Raw genomic sequence first — 9,583 nt, 5'->3', positions numbered from 1 at the left:
ATAAAACATAAGCAGGGTGAAAATAGGACATATAGAAATGTAAATTCCTAACTAGCTCCTAAAAGCTATGTTCACTATAGGAAGTCTGGCTGACCAATTATTCTATGTCAGGGTAAGAACCAGCTAGAAGCAAGTCAAATTTATAATAAATATTACTGAAAAGGTACTTTTAGAAAGTTACCTTTATGCTGCATTAGCGTCCTGCTGCAGCCCTCTAAGTGCTCAAGCCCTGAGGAGGTGTGAAAACTGATCCTCAAACAGAGACAAATGCTTGGGTGTGGGGAGATGTTTTTGTTCCTCTGAAATGATGATCATGTGGGCTGTGCCCAGGAAATTAATTTACTTCAAAGTGCCCTCCCTTGTCATAGGCAGTTGTCATATGACACCTGTGCAGGCCACTGTCTTTATTCAGGCAGGCACCAATCCTAGTGTGCGGCTGCTCAGAACTGGTCGGGACTGACCAGAGAGGAGGGCTGCTCATAACACTGCTACACCTCTAGCTAGGAACACAAGTTTTGCAAAGGTGAAAGAGAGTGGTTTCACTATCTTGGATTTTGGCAGAAAGGTAAACTGTAGGATTGTTTACAGTAGAGGACACAGGGAAGGCTGCAAAAGTGGGTAGGGTAAACCCTTGGTTAGGGTGGTGCCAGGAGTCACCTTCACCCACAAGCTGGTGCCAAACATACATATAGCATTGTCAATACGCTCATCAGACCACTTTCTGGACCTGAGGAGGAACAGAAGAAGATTGGACCTGCTTTTTGTGAACAGAGAAGAGCCCTGAAGGACTGGACCTGTTCTTCTTTTGTACTCAGGACAAAGAAGTGATTCCAAAGGTAATGCAGCTGACCTCCTGGTCCAAGATTGAGGTGGCGCCCAGGCCCTGCCCCTTGGACTTACCTGGTGACCAGTTCTCCGACCTGTATCAGCCCTCACCTACCCAACTCCTGTACCTTGATGCTCCCGCCTCTCATCCTGGTCATGCTCTCATTCTCTCACTCTTCTAGTGCCACTGTGCCTCTCTCCTCCTGCTCCGTCTGTCTTTCACTCTTTTGACTTTCATGTTTTACACTTTTGCCTTTCACTCTTTGGTATGTTGCTTTGTAACTTTTTCACTTGTTGCACTTTCCCTTTGTGCCTTTTTGCTTTTACTTTTTACTTATAGTTCTTTTTACATTTTCACTCTTTGCTCTCGCCTTTTTCAGATTTTTGTGCTCCTAGGTACCCTTTGTGCCTCCTTCTAGGAGTCTATTTCCCACCTACTGCCCCCACATCTTTTCCTTCCTCTGCTGCTGCTCCTTGCTGCGCTGCCAATAAGCCCATCCACCACCACCTGAGCTCCTACCCCCTCTCAGTACTTACTTAATAGTGGATGCAACGCAGACACACACAGTGGGTGCCCTGCTAGATTGCCAACGACAAGCCTGTCTCCACTCATCCATGCCTGGACTGCCTCCAGAGCCACAAACCTTGCCGCAAACCTTGATTCTTCTACCTTCCCAAGCTACGCTGCAGGTTTCATCTGGTCATTTACCCCAGGATGCCCATCCCGATGCTACTGGTTAACCTCACAAAACAGTACAAGCCTTTTCCTGAACCCACTGCCACTTCTTATGTAACACCACACCCAACATGCCTACACCACTCACATCCTCACAACATACACACAGCAAACCTTCTCTCCCACTAGCAAACATGCACCCCAAGAAAAACTATCATGCATGCTCCTCAACATCCACTCACTCAGCAAACATGCAATAGAAATCTGGGACATCCTGGACATCGACTACATGGACCTCCTTTTCCTTATGGAAACCTGGCTGACTGCTGAGTCAGTGCCCAGCATCGACACAACCATCTGGGCAGGATACAATATTGCACAACATGATCGCCAACACAAACCAGCAGGTGGAATCACATTGTAGTATGGCCTGAGGCCTGCTTTGCGCGCATGTTATGTTAGCATTGCTTATTAGAAGTTTAAACACCATTTTACCTTTTGCTGCTTTTGCACACAACACTGCATAGCTGCTTTTGTATGTTAGCCTTCACGAAGGTCTATACATGAGAAAAGATTTGTTTTCGGCATCGAGACTTACATCGTGCCCCTAGTCTGAACAGTGAGTGCTGAGCTGTCAAGGTTATCAAACCATGTTAGCTGTTTTCGACATGTCCGTGTAACGCTATCTAGACAACACAGTTTTGCAGCTGTGAGCCAAGTAAGATTCTGGCGTCCTTAATATCACACACTCGCCATGATTTCACACACTGGGAAGATTCTCGTTTCCAGGGATGCAGAAAAACTATGCTGATCCAGATGTAATTTACTCTTACTGAGCGGAAAGGTAATGGGGTCCCCCAAAACAAGCCCAAGAGACCTTCTTTAGTCTATAATACATAGTTCCTATATAGGGAGGGTGTTAAAACTAGGTGCTATATAACCTGTTTTCACTATCATTGTAATATGATTCCTCCTTTTGTATTTTATAAAATTGTAACCATGCTGACCATATTATTCTTAATCATATGTCTGCTTATGTTGGCTAAAATACTGCACATGTGATCACGTTGTGGACTGGTATGACAGTATAACAAAAGAGTGTTCTCACTTCCCACCATTCCTGAGATGGTCCTAAGTCATATGTTCTAGTTTGTCTAATCATTGGTTACTTTGCTATAGGACACAGAGCTAATGTGACACTGATGCTAGCTCGTTGGGGTTTTTCTAGGTACTGAGCTGAGTTTCTGGTACACCACAATTCACTGATGTCCTAGGTCTCTGTGCACAGTTCTGTGTATGAGCAGGATCCTTGCAACAACATTAATCTTCAAATAAGCCATTGACTGCACTACAGCCACTGAGTACACAACCCTCTTCATGGAGCACCTATATTTCAAACTACGAGTCTCAGCAACATACTCTCTGAACAGAACCCTCATCTACTGACTATGGGGATAATGAGCTACTTTCACCTACAACACTGCAGATATCATCACCCCCTCACGATTCACTCGAAAGACTACATCCTGTTAGGAGACCTCATATTCTACCTGGAAGACCAGAACAACCCCAGGTCGTTTGCACCACTTGAAAGCTTTGAAGCCTCAGACTGGCACAAAGCATCAAAGAACCTGCACACTCCACTGGGCATACCCTCAATCCAGTCTGCAACACCTTCAACTCCATCAAAATCTCCATAAACAGGCCTCTCTCTTTGGCTGATAATGCTATAATCCACTTCCAAATAAGCATCCCTCATCAAACAAAACATGTCACCTCAAGCCTCACCAGATGCCGCTGGAGCAGCATCTTAGAAGCCAACTGACTCCACTCCCTGCATATGAACCAGCCCAAAATCACTGTCAACCTGCACAGCGGCACCACAAAGCTCAAAGAGTGGATCACAGAATGCGCTGAGTCCCTGGTACCCTGCAAGCACAATATTCAAATGAGAATCTGGAAACAAGCAAAGTGGTATGCTGAGGAACTCTGCTCAACCTAACAACACTGTAAATAACTGGAAAGAAAATGGAGAATGAGGTACAATGAAAACTACCAACACACCTACAAAGCAGCACTAAGACACTACCATCAGCAGGTCAGATAAACTAAGAAGAAGGCCTTAGTAGAAAGCATACACAACAGTTCCAAAACTCTGTAAGGAAACCTTCATGATCGTCAAAGATTTGACCTCACCAACTTCCACTACAAACAGTATGTGATACTATGCAATAACCTTTTGGAATTTTTTAGAAACAATAACAATCCCATCTACAACTATTTCAACCAACAACTGAACCCCTGCACCTTTACTTCCGGCCTTCCCATAAAAAAGTAGTAAGACACCCTGACGAACTGAGAGACATTCACTGCAGATGGAGCAGCAAACATCATGAGGACCATCCACTCCAGGGCAATGATGGATCCCTCCCCCACCATGTCTACAAAGGGGACACCTCCCCAATCCGTGAAGTACTCACCTGCATCCAGAACACTTCCACCAGCACATCAACTTTCCCAGACACTTAGAAACACAAGATTGCCAACTCACTCCCTTGGCAGACCCCACCCAACTAGCAAACTACCTCCCACATACCCTACACTGCCAAGAGCATGGTGAAAGCCATAAACATGCAACTCACCAACTACCTCAATGCACACTAACTCCTAGACACCATGCAATCAGGTTTCTGATCCAATCACAGCACTGAGATGCCATAGGCACAGTAACAGATGACTTCAAGATGATCCTCGAACAAGGAGGAACTACCACACTCATGCTGCTCAGCCTCTCAGCGGCCTTCGACATGGTCTCTCACTACACCTTGACCAGAAGACTACACAAAATAGGCATCCTCAGACACGCCCTCAACTGAAACGGCTCACACGAAGAACCTAACAAGTCTACAGGAAGAACATAACAAGTGTACATGACATCCTACACATCTGAGCGTAAGAACTTCATATGTTGAGTCCCCTAAGAATAATTTCTCAGTCGGAACTCCTTTAACATCTACATGTTGACACTGGAAGACCTCATCAAAATACACAACAAAAACATACTTTCCTACACTGGTGACACCCATGTGATACTCTCCATGTTGGATAAGCCCCACAAAAACTTCACCACTTACATGACCAGTGTAGTCACTGAAATCAGATCCCACTGCCTCAAACTCAAATAGTGAGTTGTGAACTTTGGAAAGAAATCCTCTGCTTTGGGCTCTACCTGGTGGCAGGCAGAGCTCGGCTCAACACCTCTCCCTACCACCCATGCCAAAAACTTAGGAATCATCCTACATGAAAACTCGACATGACGGCCCAAGTAAATGTGGTGGCCTCCATCTGCTTCCACAGCCTACGAATACTGCAAAAAATCTTCAAGTACCTACCAAGGAACACTAGGAAATCGGTCATACAGGAAAGATAACCAGCATAATTATTTGTAGCAACACAGTATAAGGAGGAATTACCTCTTGCAGGTCCTGAACAGGATTAAAAAAATGCCTTCATGCACCCACATCACCCCACACCTCAAAGAACTTCTCTGCCTCCCCATACACAAGAGCACTCAGGTCAAACTCCTCACACAAAAATACAAACTACTACACAACACAGGCTCCTCCTACCTCAACAGGCGCATACACTTCCACCAACCTCATAAGAACCTCCTTCAGCCACACTCCCACTAGCACATGTTTCTGTCAGAACGAAAACAGAGCTGGAGGTCGCATCTTTTCGTACATCTCATGACCTCCCAAAATACATCAGAGCCTTCCCATCGCTTTTCAAGTTCCACAAGAATCTGAAGACCTGGCTCTACGAATAAGATCAGCAGGGAGATGGCTGCCTTCCAACCTGCATAACAATTGGGTATCCTCACAGGTGGTTAGCATGCTATACAAACAGACATGATATAACATAACTTAACAAGCTACATGGACACAAGCAGCGACCAGAGACCTTTTCTGAATGTTTCCAGCTCGCCTGTTCCAACTGGATCTGCCCAGCTCTCTGGTTCCCGGTGTTGGATTTTAGCCATTTTGGCATGATTTTATTTATTAAAATATCTCTAGTTTTCTGCGTTGGTTTGGGATTCTTGTTGTGTTATGTTTTAACTTTATTACTGTTTAGGTACAGCATAAATACTTTATACATTGACTCTAAGTTAATATTATCTGTTCTGTGACTTAACTACCAGGATTTGAACTCGGGTTAATTAAGTGACTCTAGTGTTTCACCCTGGCATAGACTGTGTTTATTACTTAAGGTTCATAGTCACCACCCATAACTAATTACACAATGCTTAATTAATGCTTTAAATTAACGTGTATTAGATTTCCGTATTTGTTTTGCTTGCCCTATGGCAAAAAAATAAAAGAAAATGTGTATACGATTTTTTTTTAATATTAAGGAAAATAAATACTAACGACATAACAAGCAACGCCGTAAAAGAAGAGTGTAAAAATATTGATCATGGAAGCATATTTTGGTAACATAGTTTTGAAGCCCCTCCTATCTATTCGCTGTTTGCTGTTCACCTTCACTATTCGAGCCGACTGGTTTCGATAGAGTGCGTCCATGGTTTCACTGTAATGTTTTCCCATGGGAAGATCGTGGTGTATTGGTAATTGCATGGTGGCTGCAAAATGTTAAATGAGGGGGTGTGTCCACTGCCCTTCCTCGTGCCTCCTCAGATGCAAATGAGCCACAGTCCTGCAGACGGGTAAACACAGACAGTCACATGACCTGGCATGTCCCAGAATGCCTTACAGCGAAGGAAAAAAGGCGTGCCTTTCTGGCTGGCACTTGGCAAGTGGCATATATTTGTCAGCAATTTGCTACCATGCACATTCCTGCTTCAGGTGTAAACTAATATTTAGACCGCCCTGGTTGTTGCTGCCTGAATGTACCATAGGTGGAGGTAAAGACGTGCCAGGTTTCAATGCCCACGGTGATGATTTCCAGACCTCCTAAAATGACGGGGCCGTTCCTGAAATGTTTTCGAACTGGAAGTACCAATGAATGGCTACTGTGCTGCACACAATAACATGTGGGTTTAGGCTTATAGATTTTTGCTCCGGGCTGGGCATTATTCAAGTAAAACATTGGGTGTTATTGGAACAGATAATCACTCAAAATTACCACGCATTCCCTGAAGGAAAAAGAGTCACTTATTATGAAATGCAAATTGAAATAGATGGGTCCTGGTAGCAAATGTATGTAATTTTTTTAGATAAGCTGAATTAGGTGTGATAGCCTTTTCCTAAATGTTGATATTTTTGCCAGATGATAAAACCAAGAACCCTTCTTTACATTGATTTGCCCATTGTGATGCTTTGTCCATGCAGCCACTGTGACAACCTAACAATATCAAAGAAGCTAGTACAGGCGTTCCTCCACTGAGTAGGACATTGGGTACTTGCCAGCAGTGGTATGTTGGCCATCCCAATCCTCTTCTGGTCTGTAGGTCGGATCTCAAAGGTGGTGGACGAAGTTGTGTCCTTCTGTCAGTTTCACAAATATTGACACCAATGAAGACTTAAATGGACAACCAGTGGTTTCCCTTTTGTAAACATACAACAATTTAATAATTCATTACCAAAACATAAGTTATGATCAGCCATTAAAATGCACAATCAACATATATAATTATAGGGCAGATGCATCAAAGGGTTTTGCCCATTCTGGATCTATGGGAAAATGTGTTCATGCATATGCCCCCTAGTAAGTAACATAAGGAAAATATAGAGATAAAATAAGGAGTCTGAACTGCTCACAGTTTACACTGTTTGAAGTCAATACATTATTTGATCGATTTGATTTATCTGAAGCGCTATGCAATTTCTATTCTGAGATCGATATAGGATTCGTTCAAGATGCGATATATAATTCACAAACATGCTAATTAGGAACACTTACCTGTAAAATGGAAGATGACAAAGAGTCTACCAAAAGTAGTTACTTGAATCTATCTTGCAATCTTGCAGGATGCATACATTGGGAAATTGGCATAAAGAAAAATATAATATGGTGACAAAGCAGCAACATAGTATCAGCGCACAACGAAAACAGTGTCTCTGAGTTTAGTTTTCAGAATAAAGAAACTGTGAAGGTATGTTCTTCCCCACTTTTAGCATTAGTGTATGTCAGTCCTCCTTACAATGTAGATACTCAGAACCTTGGTGCCCTAGTAATTATTTGTCAATGGCTACCTACTCAAAGGATCAACCTTTGAGTAAGGTGTGCGCATGACTGCCTGACTCATAGAGACAGTGGAGTATGAGCCCGAAGGTACATGAAAACTCAGTAGGATTACTCATGTTATTCCCAGGTTCTCTCAATATGAGAGACACGAAGGCCACTTCTTTGGTAGGCTACAGGCTAAGAGACTGATTTTAGAGCAGGATGGGCTGCCAAGGCCCAACCATACTCCCCATTCATGCCACAATCACCTAAGTTTGAACATTTTGACAGTGCTGACTTTGCTTTTCAATCCGGCCTTATGTGCCTCGTTTCGGCATTGCTGGCCTCTAAGTGCTGGCAGGAGGATTCTACACATCTAAGAGCAGCAACAGGGTTGGCCTGAAGAGCTTAATCAGAGCTGCAGCCCTTGTCCTAACAACATTTTGAAGAATCATGGAAGTGTACAAGCATGTCTGTGTCAATGTTCTCCCAAAAAATAGGGTGAACCTTTAGCTCACAGCTTTCCAAACTTTTCATGTTGGGGACACACTTTTTGGAGATGCATCATTTTGGGACACAGTAAGGCAGTGTAGCGAACGAGCGTAGCGTAGCGAGCCCGGAACACCTAAGGGGAGTTCGGGGGGTTCTCACTCACTCTGTCTGTCTCCCTCCCTCCCTCTCTCTCTCTCTCTAACTGTCTCCCTCCCCCTGTCTCCCTCCTTCTGTCTCTCTGTCTGTCTCCCTCCCTCTGTCGCCCTCCTCCCTCCTTCTGTCTCTCTCTGTCTGTCTCTCTGTCTGTCTCCCTCCCTCTGTCGCCCTCCTCCCTCTGTCTGTCTCACTCCTTCTGTCTCTCTCTGTCTCCGTTGCTCTGTCTCCCGCCCTCACTGTCTCCCGCCCTGACTGTCTCCCGCCCCCACTGTCTCCCTCTGTCACCCTCTCTCACTGTCACCCTCTCTCTCTCCCTCTTGTCTCCCTCCCTCTTGTCTCTCTCCCTCTTGTTTGTCTCCCTCTTGTCTGTCTCCCTCCCTGTTTTCCGATGTCTCCTCCCCTCTGTCTCCTCCCCTCTGTCTCCTCCCCTCTGTCTCCTCCCCTCTGTCTCCCTCTCTCTGTCTCCCTCTCTCTCTGTCTCCCTCTCTCTCTGTCTATCTCCCTCTGCCTGTCAACCTCTGTCACCTCGCCCCAGCTTACAAGGCACATATCTAAATCATGGACTACTTCGACTCCAAATTCTCCTCTTCAAAACTCGTTCACTCCCCCACCCACTTCTGAGACCCGACAAGCATCCCTCAAGCGCATTTCTATGTAAATAAACACCCCCGCCAAATTCATATTTTAGTGCTTCACCACTGACATAGCACCTTCCTCAAGGACCTGGATTCCAACTTTATAACAGCCCCCACTAATCCTCCCCATATTATGTTTGGTGACTTCATCTTGGATCGTTACAGACCACACTATTCTTCTACTCTTACTGGACAACTCAATATCCAGAACACACAGGCTGCCCTCACATTTTCAAGGAAATATTTTCAATATCATACTAATCCTTAATCCACCCCCTCACCCAATATAAAGTCCTCTCATCTGACCGTTCCTTAACTCACATGCTTTATGCTTGTGTGAACATATGCACCCGAGTACTTCGCAGGTCTGTAAAAGACCATTTACATGTTAATGGGGCTTTGTTGTGAATCGCCGGACCCCATAGAGCAGAGTGTCTCGGAGTCCGCACTGCTGCGGCAGACTCCGAGACACTCTTTCAAATGAATGCCTCTTAATTAGTAACTGCTAAGTGCCCTTAATACCAGTGGTGTCATCCTGCGACACACCCATCACTTGCATGCAACACAGTACTGTGTCGGGACACACAGTTTGGAAAGCTGTGCTTTAGCTTAT

This window comes from Lissotriton helveticus, chromosome 7 (assembly GCF_964261635.1).
Source record: "Lissotriton helveticus chromosome 7, aLisHel1.1, whole genome shotgun sequence".
Taxonomy (NCBI): Eukaryota; Metazoa; Chordata; class Amphibia; order Caudata; family Salamandridae; genus Lissotriton; species Lissotriton helveticus.
This window is presented reverse-complemented; position numbering follows the sequence as displayed.